General features: G+C 38.7%; 1 pseudogene across 1 annotated transcript; it reads right to left on the bottom strand.

Moving 5' to 3' along the window:
* Positions 1–460: 460 nt before the first annotated feature.
* Positions 461–19,074, bottom strand: LOC311426615 (large ribosomal subunit protein eL33 pseudogene; annotated as a pseudogene). Its single transcript has 2 exons — positions 19,069–19,074; positions 461–827 (listed from the first exon to the last, which is right to left on the bottom strand). The product of its transcript is annotated as a large ribosomal subunit protein eL33 pseudogene (transcript).
* Positions 19,075–21,438: the final 2,364 nt, after the last annotated feature.

Genomic DNA, 21,438 nt, shown 5'->3' with positions numbered 1-21,438 from the left:
CAGGTGGGCAGCTGAGATCCAATACAACTGCCCTCTGCCCTCTCACTCCCCCTCTTCAAAGGGAAAGGGCAGAAAAAAAGGAAATAAGGACAGGGAGATTGCTCAACAGTAATCACGATGGGCGAAACAGACTCACAGAGTCATAGAATATCCCAAGTTGGAAGGGACCCACAAGGATCTTCAACTCCAACTGCTGGCACCACACAGGTCTACCCAAAATTCAGACCATGTGACTAAGTGCACAGTCCAAATGTTTCTTAAACTCTGACAGGCTTGGTGCCATGACTACATCCCTGGGGACTGTTGTTTCAGTGCACAGCAACCCACTCTCTCGGTGAAGAACCTCCTTTTTCTAATATCCAGCCTGAACCTCTTGTCACAGCTTTTTTGTTTTGTTTATTTTATTTTGTTTTTATTTGTTTGTTTTTAAACAAACTCTGCATTTTATTTCCAATAAAATTTAGATCCTAGATGGATACAGCATCACTTGGATACTGTGACCAGTGGCCTTGGCAGGGAGATTGGAATGGAACTTGGCATTAACCATAAGGCTATTCCCATGGGCACGTGTTAGCTTCCCCCAGATCACTGGTGTCCTGTTGGGCTTGCCACCAGGGGTTACAGTGTTGTTTTTCACTTTGTATACATAGGCACACCTCTTACCTAAGTGGAACTCTATCACCTGGCAAGCACAGACACCTTCAAATTTCAGAAGGTCATTGTGCTTCCACTGGTTTCAGAGGCCATGTTTATAGCCAGAAAAAAATGGCTGTGGACCACAACCTCCTGCTTCTGGTGTCCTCCCACAGCCCTGATACCGGCAGGCCCTTATGGCAGTGCACCAAGATGAAAAGGGTGTGAGGATATTAGTAAAATGTATTGCCTATTACTAGCAAGTTAGAGAAGTGAGAAACAAAAGAAAGAAACTAAAAACACTTTCTCCCCATCCATCCTCTTCCATCTCCTATCCCTGAGCACCACAGGAGAATGGGGGCTGCGGTCAGTCTGTAGCACTTCTCCACTGCCGCTCCTTCATGGTCACTCTGCCCCTGCTCCACGTGGGGTCCCTCCCATGGATGCCGTCCTTCCCAAAATGAGCCTGCGGGGGCTGCCCACAGGCAGCAGCTCTTCAAGCTCTGCTCCCACACGGCCCCGTCCCACGGGGTCCATCCATCCCCCAGGAGCAAACTGCTCCAGCATGGGTCCCCCATGGCTGGGCGGCAGCTCCCCCCAGACCCCCTGCTCCTGCGTGGGCTCCTCTCCACGGGCTGCAGCTCCGGCCCGGGGCCTGCTCCTGCGGGGGCTCTCCATGGGCCGCAGCCTCCTCCAGGCCACATCCACCTGCTCCACCGGGGGCTCCTCCACCCATGGGGGGGCTGCAGCGTGGAGATCTGCTCCATGTGGGACCCATGGGCTGCAGGGGGACAGCTTGTTCCACCAGGGGCCTCTCCAGAAGCCCACTCCACAAGAGAATTTTGGCACTTACAGCACCTCCCGCCCTCCTCCTTCACTGACCTTGGTGTCTGCAAAGCTGTTTCTCACTCCTTTCTCTCCCAGCAGCTGTTGCCGAGCAGGTTTTTGTTGCTATAGTTGTTTTCCCTTTCTTAAATCCGTTCTCACAGCATAGCTTTTTGGTTCAAGCTCTGGCCAGCAGCGGGACCCTTATCTAACTTGGGTCAACTTCTGGATTCTTCTCACAGAAGCCACCCCTACAGCCTCCTGCTACCAAAACCTTGCCACATAAACACATTACAATTATATTTAAACACATTAATATATTTGAAGTCAATGAGTCATCTCAAACATCATCTGCACTTGAGATCAAGCCCTCAGTTTGGAATAGGGATAAATCTGCCCTCACTTAAAAGCTTTGTTCATGAAACTGGAACCAGAACCAACTCTGAAAATGCTCAGAATAATTACACACCATGACTGCATAACAGCAATATGTTTTAGTGACGTGTTTTCTGAAGAGCATGTACTGCAAATAAAAGGTATATACCAATAAACTAGTTTTATTGTTCTTTCTTTCCTTCTGAACTGGAAGTTGGTTGTCATGGAGCCCTTCTCTCTGTAAGAAAACATTTAGGTGTAAAAATGATCTCGGCAAGGAATTTTTTGGTTATACCTACATATCTTATTGCACTGACTTGCACCTGGGTCCACTGACTGCAATAAGGCACTCAATCTGAGAAGCTTCCCCAGAATGATTCCTGCCCCTGTCAGTTAGGTTTGGGGGGAACTTTTACACAATAATGGAATCCCCCAGGTGGTGCTCCTTTGTGTGTGTGTATGTGCACTTGAATCTTTCTTTCTTCACGGTATTTGTTAGATATGAGTATTAAATAGTTTCATCTGTGAAAGAACTGCTAGATCCTTTACCCTAGCCTATAAAAAATTCAAGTTTTGTTTTATTGTTCTAATAACTTCAAGCATTCTTCAAGTATCTGTACCTTCTAGCCAGGCAGAATCTTAATTTTAGAGCAAGCAGATGATAACCTAAAACTTTTATTAACAAGAACATTTATTTTTCCTCTGCAAATCAAAAAGGATCAGAATGCGATGTCACCTCAATTTCTAGTTTATTTGCAGATTATCCTTAATATGGACGAGGACAGAACATGAAGCAAAGATGAGTAAGTAAATAAATAAAAGTCCAGAATAATTGCATCTTATTCTATCAGTTTTATGTATTATCTTGAAAAACAAAGAGAGTTCAACACAGAATTGGTACATTTCCATAGACTTATCTGTTTCCTGCTCACAGCTTTTATGGTGCAGAAGTAAAAAGGTAAATGCATTGATGTTTATTGATTAACTGGATATGGAGGACCCTTTCTAAAGAAAAATGATTATGCAATAATGAAGAAACATATTCGTTTAAAAAAAAGCTTTGATTTTAGCTGGAAATACTATTCTCATTAACAGTAGCCACTATAATTTCCAGATGTAGAGTTACTGTCATACTCCAGAATTATCTTTAATATTTTATACAGTATCATATAGTGTGTACTGACATTTAGCAGCCATCCTCATTACAAACACTGTTCTTGATCATTTTAATCACCTAAAGTCAACTGGGCAATAACAGAACTATTCAATAAATTACTGGAGGTACGAAGTGGTATCTCAGTACCTTTAGATCCAAAATTGCTCTATAACTTAGAGACGCCTAGTTTACAAATAAGATACAAAAAATAAGTATTCACTCACTAAGGCAAATTACTTGAGGTTTTCTTAACCTCTGAAATATTATTACACTGTCAACTTTGCACTAACTAATCATGAATGCTGAGATTTGGGCCTTAATAAAAATGTATTTTAAAATATTTTACAGTATTGTAACACAAGGGCATAAAGCTCATGTCAAAGGGTTGTACAGGAAATAGTATAAAAAATTTCCAGGATCATCAAAAACAAGCAACAAAGTATTATTTTTCATATCACTACTATGAAAAAGGTCCATTACTTTAGTATGTGAATGGAGGTGGGACATCAGTGAGACCAATATGGAATCTTGTATCCCATCATGGAAAATAAAGTAATTACTCCCCAGTAATGCCATTTGGAAAGAAAAATCTCACTGGCCTCAGTTTAAGTGGATAACTATTTGGAAGCAAGCTGCATCCCTTTTGAGGGATGCTTCTGAACATCCCCAGAGGGGGATTTTGCCATCCTCAGTCACACCATATTTGTCAGATGTTTCCCTTAGCTGAAGTATTTTCACTATGGGCCAGCAATGTCAAAAGACAATGTCCAACAACTCACTGTCACTGTCAGATTTAAGTACTACTGCCTACATGCCTCATTCAAGGTAGTTCACATACTTAGCCTGTACTTCTACATAACCAGGAAACATATATTGCCAAAAATTACTCACAGAAATTTTGGCTCTGTTTTAGAGATTTGAAGAATTGATGATTCCTAGTATGTCCGCCCCATTTTCTTAAAAAAAAAAAAAAAAAAAAAAAAAAAAAAAAAAAGTAGTTTTATTTGGAAATAATTTCAAAGAGCAAAATTTAAATGTGATAGCCTTTTAAATTATTTGTTTGTTTCCCATATTATTACTGACCATGTCTACACAGAGTGGATTCAATCTGATTTTTTTATCAGTCCATAAAAAAAAAAAAAATCAAATATTATATATTTAAAAATTCATCTCTGTTCTACACGAAAGAAAAGTTTTCAGTTTGTTTGTTTGTTGTTGTTGTTGTTGTTTCTTTTGTGATGTATCTGTATTGCACATAGCATGATGGAGCCCAGAACTGCAGTTGTGATGTGTTTAATGCAATGAATCATAAATACTGATGGAGTACTGAGTTGCCCTCACCATAATTCATATTTAGCATTCTAAACCATCTCTGCATGTCATGTTGATTTGTTTCACTTGCACAGGAGTAAAGATTTCTTCATACCAGCATGGGGGGATATGAACAAGAAAAAAGTCTTACTGAATTTATCTTGCCTATATCTGTATCTAACTTGATCTGTATCTAACATGAACGTGCTCTGAGCAGTGGTATGCACATTAGAAATGTATGCCTATACATTTTATTCAAGAAGTTTGAAGAACATGCAGCTGAAAAAAAAAATTAATAGATAAGCTATAGGAAAGAAACATGATTCCAAAGCAGTGAAAGCCGCCAGAAAGGGCAGCTATCTAACTGCATATTTTTATTCATTATCCATTTTTTATATGTAAAAGGATGATCAGAAAGACTCAGACACATTGGAAATGCTGAGCAGCACTGTGCACACCAGTGTGGCAGTACTATTCACTGTATGTTGTCCCAAAGGTTGCTGTGGACCTTTAGTGGGCTACACTTCACACAGAATATAGTAACACCTATACTGCAGGTGACGTGCTCAAACTACATTTTTAAATGTTATTTGGTACACTTTGGAATGAACAATGTTCATCTCTCAACAACACCTATTTGAGTTAAATAAATGGGAGAAGAGCAGTTTGGGTTATACGCTCTGCAGTATTTGAGTGAGTTAGTGAAAGAACTGAAACCTTGCATACCTGTAATACTATATCGTAGTATCCGTAAAATCTATGAATTGATTCTCGTGCAAACACTTGATATCAAGGAAAAGAATGAAATGCTCTTTTACTATCAATCTGCTCTGAAGCAATCATTAAAAGATTCACCATGCTGACACAGCTTATACAAAGAAACCAGCAATTCTCATTTTAAAAAATACATGAGGATCTAATCCTTAAGATCCTCATGGAAATGAAAATGAATAATATTTTTCTAATATTAATCTAATGTTTATCTGACATTTTCTTCTTAAAGGAATATATCTTCTGCTCCATAAAAAAAAAAAAAAAAAAAAGTATTTTAATCTGAAGGATTAAAATAACCCTGACTCTGTCCAATTATTTCTGGATTTAAGGTTTTACATAGTTCATTGCCTCTGGATGGAATGGCATTCCACTGATATCTGGTTGTCTTAGATAAAGACAAATGTTTCACTGATTTTAAGGCACATAAATATTAGAGCCTTCAAGAACACTCTTATGCCTGTATCTAAGAAATTAGATTAATATCCAGAGCATATCTTTTCTGCCTGTTGTGTTAAAGGTTAAAGTAGTAAATGTGTGTGATGCCCAATTAGCTGTTATAAGTCTGGTCACATTCAGGGTATTATTACGGATTCACAAATAACATAATACACTCTCAGTCTAGTCACATTCCATGAACTACCATGGCCACACTTAAAGAGTTTGGTTGCATTCAGTGAGAACTATCACACCTAGACTTAATGAGTAGTGCAACTTATTAAAGCAACAGGTGCACAGGTTATTTGGATTGCTGGTGATAAATTCATTGTCTGCAAGTCATATACTAATACCAAAAGTATGAGTAACTCAGCCTGGCTATAAAAACATTGAAAGATATAAAACAACTCTGTAGAGATTTCTAAGTTTCCCAGGGAGGCACTTGGTATAACCAAGTGTTTTAATCTTACCCAAAGGTGTCCCAATGGGGGGGAAGAGAGGCTCAGCCCATTGACCGATCCCAGAAGTCAGAAGGTATCCTTTGTGATGCTATCTTCCCTAATATCCCCTCTCTCTTAAGCCAATTTATATTATTTTCTATCCTTTAGTTGGAGCTCGAGTAACTCTAGTCATGCATATCTTGATTATAATTGGTGCAGTTATAGTGAGCAAAGTTCTCCAAAAGGTCAGCATTTTATCAAAAACATGGCAGGCTGTTGGCTCAGGGTAGCAAATGTGCAGCCTATCAGTCTCAGTGTGCACAATAACAATTGAGTTTCCATCTTATTACAGAGCCTAGCTGTCTCCACTCTGCTCCACACTCTGTTCCTCTTAGAGTCAGCACACCAAGTTCTCCCAGTGTGATTAGCATCTAAGGTTGGAGGCCTAGGAAACTTCTGTGTAGTGCAGCTACACTCCACCCTGGAACCTTGTTCAATGCTGTACCTTTTCTTTAAAATGTGAATATCAGTTTAATTTCCAAGTCACTGTCGTGGTTTAACCCGGCCGGCAGCTAAACACCACGCAGCCGTTCGCTCACCCTCCCCCCTCCCTGGGACGGGGGAGAGAAATGGAAAGTGAAGCCTGTGAGTTGAGATAAAGACAGTTTAATAAGACAGGAAAATAATAATAATAATAATAATAATACAATGATGATAATAGTACTACTAATAAAAATATGTACAAACAAGTGATGCACAATGCAATTGCTCACCACCCGCTGACTGATGCCCAGCTTAACCCCGAGCAGTCCGACCCCCTCCCCCGGCTAGCCACCCCTATATATTGTTTAGCATGACGTCAGATGGTATGGAATACCCCTTTGGCTAGTTTGGGTCACCTGTCCTGGGTCTGTCCCCTCCCAGCTCTTACTGCACCCCCAGCCTGCCTGTTGGCAGGACAGGGCAAAAGGCTGAGGTGTCCTTGGCTTGGTATAAGCACTGCTCTGCAACAACTAAAACATCGGGGTGTTATCAGCACTCTTCTCATCCTAAGCCAAAACACAGCATTCCACCAGCTACCAGGAAGAAAATTAATTCTGTTCTAACTGAAACCAGGACACTCACCTTAAGCAATTATTCCACACTGCTAATATCAATACATCACATTATCTTCCATGAAGCCATCTAGCTAGTTTTCAGGCAGGTTTAGATATTACAATTTGGTTTGGCTTTCCACTGACACCTACAGGCAAACTAAGCTAAATTTACTCAGCCCAAGATAGAAGATATTGTGAAGTTCACCAGCAAGAAAGTTCAGAGCATCATTGTTACAGTGTTACTGATATATCCATTCTGCAAGACTGAAATGTGATGTGAATACTATACAGACACTGTATAATGTTCTTCTGGACATGGGCAAATGTCTTTATCATGACATCGGAAGGAAAACTTCCCCTTACTACAAAAAGACTTGGTGGCACTATTAGAGGCCAAGAGTCAGATGTTGTGATGTAAATTGCTGTGTTGTGTGTCCACACTTGCAGACCACAAGCAGTAACACAAACCATAGATTTCTATAAACATCTTTAAAAAAGAACTACTAAGCTACATAGATACTTCATAATATTGCATGAATTTATGCTTACACTGAGAGACTTACTTGCTCTAGTCATCTTATAACGTTCCTCTGAAAGTAGATGCAAGCAATAAAGTTGATATTTGACAAATGTTGTGGTCACAGATCATCAGACTAAGCTTTACTACTTATTAGCAGATAGATTCCCCTTTAAAACACGCTATTTAGGAATTTAAATAAGGCACACTTATTGTCAGTTATAAGCACTCACTGGCTTAATATTGATTAAGCTTCTGGAGAGCTTAACATCTTTAAAACATTTACTACTTCTTTATCAATGATGTTCCATTCTTTGAGGCATCTAGCTGAAAACTGTCAGCTTATTTCTGCAAATAAGTTCTCATAAACGAAGAGGAATTGTTTCTGAACAGAGACAGTATTCCGAAGGAAGGAAGGACGGGAGGGATGGAGGGAAGAAGAAATAATGTCCTCCTAACAAGTATTCATTTGGTTCTACTAACTGTTTGTTATTAAATATATATATATATATATATATATATATATATATATATATATAAATAAAATAGTAGAGTAAGACAGAAAATGTTACTGCTAAAAATCATGAAAAAAGATCCCAAACTCTGAAAATTAAATGGCATCACGGTGAAGTATTGTGTGTATCACAGTCTGATAGTCTGATGACAAAGAGCACAACAGCTCAGAAAATTTTATTTCCTTCTGATAGAAATGACGAGAGCACGAATGAAAGTAATATCATGAGTGACTGGAAAGAACTGGAAAAATGGGAACTCAGATGGGACATATTTATGTGTGAACAACTATTCTCTGATTTAGAGGATTTATAATCTGGAGATTAAACCATGATGAAAGCATTTCAGCTTTAACTGAATGTCATAACATTGACATAATTCATTAATCTTGAATGCTTAAGTTACTTAGTGTGCCATTCTGCAGGAAACTTTTTTTTTTTTTTTTTTTTTTTTTTTTTTTTTTTTTTAATAAATTGAATTGTATAGCTCAGTAGCTCAGTTCTGTAGGAAAGTTTTCCCACTTTTTCAATTCTTCCTTTAAATTCAGAGAGGTCAGATATATAGAGATATATCTCTGTGGAAAAGGCATTTACATTTCTGGCAAAACACAAAACCAGAAGCAATAAATCTTTCTCTTTGTGCACAATCTCAACTGCCATCAGCCTCTGATTACTATGTGAAAGATCTGTGTAGATCTGTACTCTTTCGGAAGAGCATCTACTGAGACCAGACTTTCAGAGGTGTGTATAACTTGTACAGCTGGGTAATTCTTATTTCATTTTGAGTATAAATTCAACCAACTTCATCTTTCTTCCTGGACATACAGTATAGCCATATAGTAAAACCAGTTTGCCCCATTGCTATGATGGGAATGAAGAGCTTGATACTGGCAATGAGTGGGCAAGTGGAAATAAATCATTTAGTGACCAGTATACGAATGCAAATTTCTGTGATGCATTCCTCCCATGGGAATGTGAAAAACGTTTTTGAACAAGAGGTCTATGAGGCAACAGTAAATGGAAATCAGGTGTCAAATCTGCATTCCTCTCTGTGATGGTAACCTTTGAGTCCACAAGGTTTAGCACTAAAGAAAAAAGGATAACATGGTACTTCAAGCAATCTATCTTTAATCTTAGGAATAAGCAACCGGAATCCTCCCAAGGTTCTCAGCCCCCACACTGGAGGATAGAAGCCCTACATCAAAGACCCAGTAGCTATTAATCCCCCTTTAACCTTATCATTTCAACAAAGTTATAAATTCTTTATAATTCTTTGTAAGTTTTATGTAATTCTTACATAAAGAACATATAATTCTTTATAAATTTTATACAAGTTTTCGTAACTGAGAAAGTTGGGAGTAGGAAAGTAAGTTTTATGGTGCAGAAAAGGAGGGAGCAGCAGGTGAGAATGCTGAGGGCTAGTAGTGCCAGTAATGCAAAGTCAGAAAAAGTGCTTTTGAGAAAATGCCACTTCTTGTCTCATACATAAAATGACACATCTGGATTTTTCCAATGATACAACAACTTTCCAGCTGAAAACCTGCCTGCTTTTTGCTGTTCTGGTTCTAAAAGTTGGATATTTAAAATCTTACAAAGTCTTAAATATCTCTGCTAAAATTTAGAAAACAACCCTTTGGTGTCATGGTGTCAGAAGACTTATTCCTGTTCACAGCTCAGATCTCATTTTTCTTAGATCTCATTTTTCTTTTCTTTTCTTTTCTTTTCTTTTCTTTTCTTTTCTTTTCTTTTCTTTTCTTTTCTTTTCTTTTCTTTTCTTTTCTTTTCTTTTTCTTAAAAAATCAAATAGATTTTATGAAATCTGCAGTAAGAATTTTAATAAGAACTCTGTTACTTAATTTTCTTTTCCATCTTCTTTCCCTTTGTTAAATGTCTCATTTTTTATTTATTTATTTTTTTATTTATTTTTTTTTTCCAGTGAGAGAGTTCAGATTCAAGGTTTCTCATTCTAAAGGCTGCCTTGGTTCTTCCTTGACCAGCTACACCTGTGTAACCATCCTTCTTTCTGCCTGCCACTCACCCTTCTGTTGCTGAAAAAGCAAGGTGCAAAGTGTGCAACTTGTGATGTATATCTACATCATATCTATATCTACAGTGTGATGGTATATCTACCATTGTCATTTCAATAAAATCCAGACAGTAATATAAAGTTATAGAGTAGGCAAAAAGAAAAGTTGAAAGCATTTCTTACAAGTAAATAGAGGATTTTCATAAAAACACCAGGAACTTCTGACATCTTATGTTTTCTGCTCATCTTAAACTCAAATGAACCCTTATTACATATTTTGAAAATACAAGCCTGTAGGAACATGTCTGTTTATTGTGCTGTTCTGCAGCAATAAGAGTCTTAAGGTTAAAAATATTACCAGATGAAAGAACACAATAAGGATAACTATTTGGTGTAAAATTACTGAAATAACACACTTCTGGTAAGAAAGAATGTTTTAAGGAAGTGATCTCAGAAATACATTCAGCTTTTCATACAAAAATATATTTTTTTCAGAACTAAAAAAAACATGTCTCCTGAACATTATAAAAGCAGGTCCAGCATTTAAAATGACAGCAGTGGAACAAAGACAAATACCAAAATGTAGTAGTTTATATGTAAAGAACAAATACGCACAACAAATTTGTAAGCAGCCAAGCTAAAAAGCTGTAGAGCATGTTAAAGCGTAAAGCTTTGCTGCTCCTCAGCAAAGGTTCAGAAATATATGAAATATAGGCAGGAATATATACCTGTGCTATGAGCTAAGGTCTTAGTTGAAAAATTAATCCTGATGTGCTAATGCCTTAAAACACCTGGCTTAAAAACTGCACAAAAGTCTTTTTTTCAGATAAGTTAATATTCCTTAAGCTCCCTTCCTCCTCTCCATGTTCATCTAGATATGAAAAGTCAGGAAATTTCAGCTTTTAAGAATTTTATATCATCAGTTGTTTGGAATTCTGAAAGGTTAATTGCAAACTACTTTTCCTTTATATTATTTTCCATTCAGATTCTTAACTTTCTACTAGTGTGTACACAGAGGCAGAATAGTTTTCTCCTTTGACTCACATTGAAGAAGTGGCCAATCCCCTCAAAACTGCTGTTTTTTGAATGATTTACATAGTTAATTCTCCTTCAACGTAGGTACCGTAATTGCAGCTCCCACTTTGAATTTTTGGTTAGTCATTCTACAGATTTTTAATGATAGGTTCAGTCAACATATGTCGGAAAGTTAGGATTTTTAATGGGTTTCATAATGTCTTACATCTAACGTGCAGGTATGCACTCTTTAAAGACTATTAAAAAAATAATACTAGAAATATACATCTATAACAAAAACAAATTGTTTAGGAATAAATACTTCCTTTCTAACTCTTTGGAGTGTCAGCCAGCTCTTCAATGACTGCCTGATAGGGACAGACCTCTACACTTGGCATTTTAATCTGATTGAAGGATAAACATGAAACTATAAGGAAGATTTACTACTTTTTTATTATCAAATTAATTTTCTCTGTAACTAGTATAATGGCTTTATTACATCCAAGAAGCATACTGAAAACAAACAAACAAACAAACAACAACAACAACAACAACAACAAAAAACAGCACTGCTAGAGTTAAGACACCTGTTTTCACAACTTTCAAGAAGTCAGAAAACTGTCTAGGAAAAATACTGTTTTCCAGGTGCCAGGGTGCCAGAGAGACTGACAGACTGACGTGCTTAACCTGAGAACCTGACAAAACAAAACAAAAACAAACAAAACCCTTCAACAGTTAAAGATATGGGTTTGATTTCAACCTCAGTGATTCTATGATTCTATGATTATATGACATTAATGTTTTGGAATAAGCTGTGTTCAGGTTGTGCAAACTGGCTTTATTTTAATACAAGACTATGAAATCCACCAGTTTCCATATAAGCAAAGTGACTGACACCCCTGTGATTTAATTTTTATTTCAAGGTCTCAATGACATTTATTTTTAGAAGCTGCTTTCATTTCAAGTACCTCTGCTGCCATATAAAACTGAAGCACAGAACACACCGTTCACAACCACCTCACACAGAGTTTTACATGTATACATAAATTTATCTAATTTCTCTTTCATTTTGCTCAGGGCTCTGGAAGTGGAGATACAAAATATGGATCATTTACTTACCTTGTTTTGCCAGCTTATCTGCCTCCTTGCTTATTATCCCGAGCCGTGATGATAACTGGTGGCATGATTACTAGGAGTGTTTAAATTTCTGAGAAAAACAGCTTTTTGCTGAAGGCTTACAAATGTGTGAAGATGGGGGAAATGTTGCATACATATCATTCAGGTGCAATTTATATGCATACATAAAAACACAAAGAAATTGTAAGTGATCTGTGCTGATTCACTGTTCAGGTTCCTCCAATGCAACCCATTTCTTAGGCCAACAGGGCTTACGACATGCTTAATTCTGTGTGTACTAGCTCCTTCCTGGAGATAGAACCAGAAGGCGGCTGTTTTGTCATTAAATTCCAATTTAGGCATTTCTTGCCAGTGTAAGACAGCATTCAGATTCGAAATGCTGTACCTACAGGTTCATAATGATGCTTGTACCTAAGTTGTATGTAGTAATTTGGCCTTGATGTTTTGCTTTTCCACATAGCTTGACATGGCCATTGATTACATTGATAGCCGGTCAACAGATAAATAAGCAAGCACACAAACAGTGAATGTTTGGCAGAGCTGTCTCACTTGACCAAATCTGATTTCTTATAACAGAAAAACATTAGTTGAAGATAAGCACAGAAAGACAGATGGTCTTATGAGCTCTGCCAAAACAATGGGTCTTACTATTAATAAATCAATGGCAGAAGCAATGAAAACTAATTTACCTACCAATAATTTAATTTCTTTGAAAAGAGAAGTCTCAACAACTGATAATAAATCTACCTAAACCAGAGGCTGAGTCCTGGAAGACAAGTGCTGCATTTCAAAAATTTGGTATGTAATGAAGGTCCAGTATGATCAGGGAGAACTTCAAATGAAATATGAAGCACTGACATTTCTAACCAGTTTCCACACTGCACAGTTTTGAAGCAAAAAAACTAGGAGTCTGTTCAGTTTGTATTACAGGAACATGCAATGAAGACACCTGTGCAGAATAACTCAAGACAAGTGAATGTGCAAAAGTTTTCCATAATTATTATAAGCACAATCACAACTGCAAGAAACATCTTGATAACCATGGGCAGCTTATCCAATGCCAAGGACTTCAGCTGCCGTGCCTCATTAACACTGCTATGCTGGTTGCCAGTCATGGCTGTGGCAGCAGCTGTACAAAGCAATTCTCCATCTCATGGAAACAAGCAAAAAAGCTGAGCAGAACCTATGTTGGTTGTATGTAAGGAGATGTCAAGCTCTGGCATCTCCTAGCCCAGCACTTCTTAGCACCGCTTCTATTATCTACAATCAATAAGTGGTCAATTACAAAGGAAGATAATAAGAGGTAGGTGCCTAGGCATATCAGAGATTTAGAACTTGATGGGGGTGCTAAGAACACTTAACCAGTGGATACATGTCAGGCTCACCTGACATACTCCATAGCACACAAATAAATACCCAGAATGGCATATGGCCAAAAAAAAAAAAAAAAAAAAAAATCATCGGGTCCAACCCCCCTGCCAAAGCAGGTTCCTCAGAGCAGGCTGCCCAGGTAGACGTCCAGACGGGCCTTGAATATCTCCAGAGAAGGAGACTCCATAACCTTCCTGGGCAGCCTGTCCCAGTGCTCCGTCACCCTCACCATGAAGAAGTTCTTTCGCTTGTCAGTGCAGAACTTCCTATGCTCTAACTTGCAGCCATTGCCCCTTGTCTTATCCCCACAAACCACTGAGAAGAAGTTGGCTACATCCTTCTGTCCCCCACCCCTCAGGTATTTATATACACTGAGGAGATCCCCTCTCAGTCTTCTCTTCTCCAGGCTGAACAGACCCAGGTCTCTCAGCCTTTCTTCATAGGGAAGATGCTCCAGGCCCCATATCATCTTTGTGGCCCTCTGCTGGACTCTTTCCAGGAGACCCCTGTCCTTCTTGTACCGGGAAGCCCAGAACTGGACACAGTACTCCAGGTGAGGCCTGACCAGGGCAGAGCAAAGGGGAAGGATCACCTCCCTCGACCTACTGGCCACGCTCCTTTTAATGCACACCAGAATCCCATATGAGATACATACGTTTTATTTCACAAGGCTTCTTCCATGTAGCATTATGAGTTCTATCTGTTAGGTATCAGCACTGAACAGAAATAAGGAATTGTAATGGTGGGAAACAGGTAGGTTAGAGCATGCATAAAAAAGAAAATGTGAAACAATTATTACCGTATTATTAGAAATCTACTATTGAGATCTGAGCCTTCATGAAGACTCTTATTGAGATCTGAGCCCTCATGAAGACTTTTATTCTACAAATAATTTGTCCAAAATACAGTACAATATAGCACTCAGAATTAAATGCAATAGGATTCCCAAAGAGGTCTGTATAAGCAATCAGGATTATAAGAGAAACAGTAAATCTGCAGTCCTCTTAGTGGCAGTAAAAGAAATTTGGAGGATAAAACCTGGCACTTGGAAAATGAGAAGACTGTCAGGCCAAAAGAAGAGTGGCACAGTTTATGATCTTTACTATTTGGAAGTATTATCTTTTAGATTTTGATCTTCATTGGTGTAAGCTACTTGTGCTATACAAATCCCAACACTGCTTTCTCTAAAACTTATTTCTACATGTAAGTTTGAAAAGGCTATATATAAATAGGAAGAAAGGGAGCTGGTATGTCTGGCATCATCTGAAGAATAGAAAACAGCTGGCTTTCCTTAAGAGGAGTCACAGAAGGTGCAATTTGCAACAGATGATAAAATAAGCAGCTCAAAATCTAAGAAGTTAACAGCATTAAGAATTCTCCAATTCCTGTATCTGCAAAGCTTGTTCTATGTATCTATGTAAAGAATGGTGTTGGAAATGGGCTTAATGCTTTGCAGCTGAATAACTCCTGGCTGTATCATATTAGATATCTATTTTTTCTCCCTTTCTCAGCTAAGTTTGCTCAATTTACAGTCATCACAGCCTTTAAAAAGAAAATTTCAAAGAAAAACACAGGAGATGCAAATTCATTCATCTTCTGGTAATACTGAGGATTTAAGTGCACAGTGCGGAATATATTGTTCATTTGAGATAGACATGAGGGTAAAGTGTAAAAAGCTTACAGAGTAGCTAATTAAGAACTTGCTTTTGCACACTCCATTAACCCTGGCCTGAATGAAAAGCACTTTAAATTATTACATGTATAGTTTGTAGCCCTAAAGGGCTGACATGGGACTTGGAGAACAGCAGCAGCTAGGGTGGAGGTAGTACCACCTTCTCCAGCTACGGACTCTGTCTCCTTCCTTCTCGCACTGCCTTCTCCCTCAAGGCAGCTGGTTGACCCCAGATACCCAAGTTCCTGACCAACATCTCCTCCCTTTTTCTATTTCTCTTTCCCAACAGAGCAAAATCTGAACTGGGTCCTGTCTCAGAGCAGGAAAGATGTACTGATATATCAATCCTTGGAGATTCATAGAATCATGGAATCACTAAGAGTGGAGGAGACCTCCAAGATCATCTGGTCCAACCATCACCATACCAGCAGTATCACCCACTAAACCATGTCCCTAAGCACCACATCCAACCTTGCCTTAAACACCCCCAGGGATGGTGACTCCACCACCTCCCTGGGCAACCCGTCCCAATGCAGAAATGTCTCCTCATTTCTAACTTGAGCCTCCATTGGTGCAACTTGAGGCCATTCCCTCGTGTTCTATCACTAGTTACCTGTGAGAAAAGGCTAACCCCCAGCTCCCTACACCTTCCTTTCAGGTAGCTGCAGAGAGCAATAAGGTTTCCCCTGAGCCTCCTCCTCTCCAGAGGAGACCCCAGCAACCTCAGCCACTCTCCATAGGACTTGTGTTCCAGGACCTTCACCAGCTTTGTAGCCCTTCTTTGGAGAAGACTCTCTCACTGTAACTGAAAAATAAAGAAGCATTGCTAATAAAATCCTAGAATTATGACAGTAATATTAAGAATCAATAGTTTTGGTAAATGGTAAAGAACATTTAAGTACCATTTTCTGAAGTAATGCTGAGAATTGTCAGGAACAAATTACCTCCTTTGATATACAGTACAAACTAACTCCCAGGTAAATTATCCGTTTTCTTATATTACAAAAGTTTCCCAGAATAGTAAAATTGATTGCACAACTAGAAATATATACATAAAACTTTCTAAACTGTTCATCAACATGTAATAATTCCCTGCAGATGCAAAATCGGTATGAGACCTTTGTATCTGCATGGAGAACACATCTGCCCCTTCTCCACGAGCAGCTCCAGAGCAGCCAACAGGAACATAGAAGCTCTGCAGTGAGCATAGGCAGTCTCTTGGGTAATGTTTACTTGAGACACCCTCCCATCATGTTTTTCCTGTTGCAGCAGAACAAGTGCAAGGTGCCCAGGACCTGCTCTGCTGTGCTTGGTGAAGAAGGCAGCTGCAGCAGTAGTGGTGCTACCACCGCTCTAAGGATGCACCTGGAAGGGTGCAAGTCTGCTGGGTCTGGCTGGGATGGAATTACCTTTCCCTGCAGCAGCCCATGCAGTGCTGTGCTCTGTACCTGTAGCTAGAACAGCCCTGGTATCACACCAACTTTTTGTCTCTTGCTGAGCAATACTGGCACAGCATCAGCACTCCCTCTAACCCCCAAGAGCCAGCAGGCTGTGGGTGGGCCACAGGTGAGGAAGGAATATCACCAGAGCAGCTCACCCAAACCAATCAAAGGGATATTCCACACCATATGTTGTCACACTCAGCAATAAAATGTGGAAAAGGGTAAGGAGAGGGGACGGGAGGGCTCTGATTGTGAAAACATCTGTCCTCCTGAACAATGGCTATGCGCATTTAGGCTTCAGGGGCTTGGCCAAACATCGCTTTTTGGTGGGAAGTAGAGAGTAATTTCTTTCCTCTCTCTGTGCTTCTACATGACTTTTTTTTTTCTTTTCACTTTTTATTTTTTCTTTTTCTCCCCTCTTCCTTTTCCCTTTAGTTAAATTATTTAATCTTTTCCTTAACAATAAATGTACTTTAATAATTATATTCCCTTTAATTAAACTAGCCTTATCTCAACCCATGAGCTTCCTTCCTTCCTTCCTTTCTTCCTTCCTTCCTTTCCTCCTTCCCCTCCTCTCCTGAGAAGGGGGAGTGAGAGAGCAGCTGTGGTAGAGTTCAGCTGCCTAGTGCACTAAAACCACCACAGCAAGCCAGGCTTTTGCTCCCTCATCTGGATGAAGCTGCACTTCTCTGTTGCTGTGCTCTTCAGAGAACGTGCTGCAGATGAGCTATTTAATACAACAACCATTCTTTCTCAGTGACTTCATCCTTGACTAACAGTTACATAAAAGGTACCCCACAGTGAAGGCTGGATCACTGCGTGTCAACATATGAATGGAAAGCAGAATACTCAGCTAAAGTAGGAGTGACCGTTGACTTAAAAAGTAAACAAAACTGAAAACTGATCACACACATTTGATTTATTTATTTATTTTTTTACTTCAGTGTTCTGTTTCTGAAGCTTGCTGTAAACCTTTTCTTAGATCTACTGATTAAGGAAAAAAAAATCATTTGAATGTCAGGACTCTAAACTGTTCAGCAGAGATATTTTAGGACACTGGGGAACGAAAACTAACCAAAGAATCTAACACCTCTACCTCACTTTGCCAGGAAAATTGTTAAATGTTAGCCACACATTCTGTAAAGTTTAATATGCATGATAAAAGCAACATTGGCTAAAAGTACAAAAACAAACAAACAAAAAAAGAACTAAGATCTGTGTGTACTTGCATGTGACAATGTAAACGTATATATTGTCAGTAAAAGATTATTAATGTATAAATTGATTCCAGTTAGCATTTGCATAAAGTTAGATATTAACATGATCAAATTATGCTCAACAAAATGTAAAATTAACTTAGAATGGTTCTAACAACTGAAAATTGGTAATTACAAAGTAAACAGCAAATTCATCAGTGTTTCTGAAAACTGGGTATGCAAAGTTATGATTTGATCCTTATAGCTGGATAGCAAGCAATTGTCACTGCTGACACACCTTCCAATTATATTGATTTTCCAAGCACAGTCCAGAACCACCACTAATGTGGACCCTATCTTCAGTGCCTGTAGTCAGCAATTTAAGCTACTGTTACTCATCCTAAACCAGGACAAGGATAAAGAACATGTTAGTCTGTGAGCAATGAAGGGTCAAGAAATGCTGGACCTCTGAAGCAAACATCTGATCTGGAGGCTGCTAGCAGAACAGCAGCCAGAAACTCAGAATAAGAGAGATTAGAGGTATAACACCCTATTCATTCATCCCCTGAAACCTCAATATCCTTTCCAGCACTTTGCACAAATCTGTTTTTATTGTTGCGACTTCTTCCTTCACCTTTAGGGTCAGAAATGCACTGAAGAGAAACAGCTTGGAATGGTAAAACCTATTCTTATCTTTATCTGAAGAGAACCATCAACTCTTACTGTCATAATCTGTTTATCACAAAAAAAAAAAAAAAAAAAAAAGGAAATGACAAATGATCATCCCATAACCTTTTCATCATTTAGAATGATTGCTGCAGTTTACACTGCTGAGCTGAAGTAAAAGAAAAAACAGTGTTCTTCTGAGTGAAGTTGAATTTTTCTGTGCTCTTGCCTTCTGTCAGGAGAAAATGGGAACAGAATAAGGTCACAAATTTCCCTTAATACTCACTAGTCTAATGCTGAAGGGTAAGAGGCCAGATCTAGCTAGATCAAGGCCAGCTAACAAGGCCAAGTGGTGGACCACAACAACAACAAAAAAAGATCAGCTTACTAGAGCTGAGCAAGTTTGTGTAAAGCTAAGGGCAAAAACTGCCTCCAGATGTAGTTTCAGCATCAGAAGAAATTCCCTTACCTGCATGCTGTTACCCCGGGGCCAAAGTCACGCTCCTCCAAAGCTGTGAGTTGACTGCCACTAGGGTTCTCCTGGGCGTCATATTGGTAAGCCTTCACTGCTGGCTTGACTGCGATGCAGCATGTGGATGGAGGGGATGATAGTTATGCCCACCAGCTTCAGGACTGCACCTTAAGCCATGAAGATTCAGGTTTAGAAGGACCATTGAAAGCACGGGAGCAACAAGATGCCAGCTGGCGTCTGTCCCCTCACCTTGCCATCCCTTTCCTTGTACCAGCACCACTGAAGGAGCAAAGCCTTTTGAAGAAAATAAGATCACTGAGTAACAAAAAGAGATTTCAGCTAAACCAAGCTGACAATATGGAGGCACAATGAATACAGCAAGGTCATCTTGGTTCTTTTCGTACAGTCTCTGCCTCCCAGACAACAGCATTTCCACCCACACACTTCCTACCTCCATCCCCCCATGCACAGTCCCCTCTTCAATGTAAAGAAACCAAAGTATTCACAAGGAGGCACACCATCTGCAGTACTAATTTGTGCAACATCTAGATTTAGTTTGGCAGTCTTGCACATACCAATTCATTGCCAGCTGCAGAGCAGAATAGGTTTTACAGAATATAACTGAACCAAGCCCAAATAAATACAGTGAAGCACTAGAGGATTCAACTCTGGTCCATATGACTTCTGTTTCTAAAATTCCTTGCATATGTTCTTACATCATGTAAACCCAGACAGTGGAGAACATTTTGAATATTGTAACAACTTTTTTATACTTTTGAGTTACGCAATATTATTTTTAAAATCAATAAAGTTATATACATATATATGCATCAACATTTCTTGCCTGTTTGAAAAGGCATCCTTTTTGGCTTTACCTGAAAGTTTTGGTTCAAAATCCTAGATAAGTGTCTGTGAAAATAAATCAAATAATAAAATAAAATAAAGAAACAAACCACCCCCATTCCCACCCCCAAACAAAACAAAAAACAGATGATCACTCAGTTTTCATATTGCAAAACAAAGCACAAGGTTTTAGTTAGTGAGATTTATAAGATTTAGGAAATGGAACCAGACAAAAATCCCAAAGTTTGGATGTCTATCTAAAACTCAACAGAACTAGCTGGCTTGCAAAATGGGACCTGAAATCTGACTGGAATTTGCTCTAACAATACTTTTTCTTTCCAGCTTGACTCAGTCACAAAGTGTATTTCTGCCTTTTCCTATCCCACATTAGCTGAACCAAAGAAGCACACTTGTACTTCCCTTCACCTATTTTAACTCACTCTTCAGAAACCATACACTGGCATAAAAACACGTTTGTGCACTAGTGCTTATTTTATCACTGCTTCTTACTGTTTTATCAGGCCATTCCCATTTTTGCTGAGTGTGAACAGTAAGTCCAACAGCAACAGAAAAGCTGATTCTGGTTCCATCAAACCTTATATTGCCTTGTGAAAATTCACAATGCCTGAAGTCCTGTAATTAAAATGAATATATTCTAGACTTTTCAAATAACTTCACTGGCTAACTAAATTAACCTCAAAGCATGATATAACCTGTGCCATTCACTAGACACTGCAAATGAAGAAAAGGACTTTCATGAGGATTGATAACTAATTATTTTAAAATTTATTATTTTTAGAGGGTTGGCTTTTGACAAAAATTGTCCTTTCAACAGATTTTATAGCAATAGGAGAATAGAACTTGTAAACCTTAAAAAAACACTTCTGTTTATCCATGTTTAAGAATTATATTAAAATAACTGGCCAAAGAGATGATGACAACTTCCATCTCTTGATGTTCACACACTCACCCTCAAACCCCAGTCTTTAAAACAAAACACTGCATGATCTTTATATTTGAATGAGCACTTATTAGGCTTTTTCATCTTTACATAATCTTCTCTAATACTATCATATTCTCACTAAAAGCCTATAAAGAAAACCAGTCTCTATGTCTGAAGGTCAACATTTGTTCACTGAAGATGAAAATCCTGCTATGTATGTGATTCCAAGCCATCAGCCCTGCCACCAGTGATAGACTTAACAGACATTCATCATTTGTCTAGGCTTTATCAACCAGACTGTACAAAACAGATCTTCCCTGAATATTACAGAGTCACAAAATGCACACCATAACCCATGGGACACTAGTTTCTATTTTAATGTTATTGTTTTTAAGCACAATTGTCAAAAACACGTGCAGATGAAGAAAATCTTAGTTCACACTGCCTGATGCTTTTTTTTTTTTCGACAGAAAATATTTCCCTGGAGGAACAACTATGTTACTCCTACCAGTCATAGCTCATATTTACCTCAAAGACACCTCCAGCATTATCAGAAGCCTTGTTCACATCCTACTTTTTGC

This window comes from Aythya ferina (genome assembly GCF_964211825.1).
Source record: "Aythya ferina genome assembly, chromosome: Z".
NCBI classification, from domain to species: Eukaryota; Metazoa; Chordata; class Aves; order Anseriformes; family Anatidae; genus Aythya; species Aythya ferina.
This window is presented reverse-complemented; position numbering and strand designations above follow the sequence as displayed.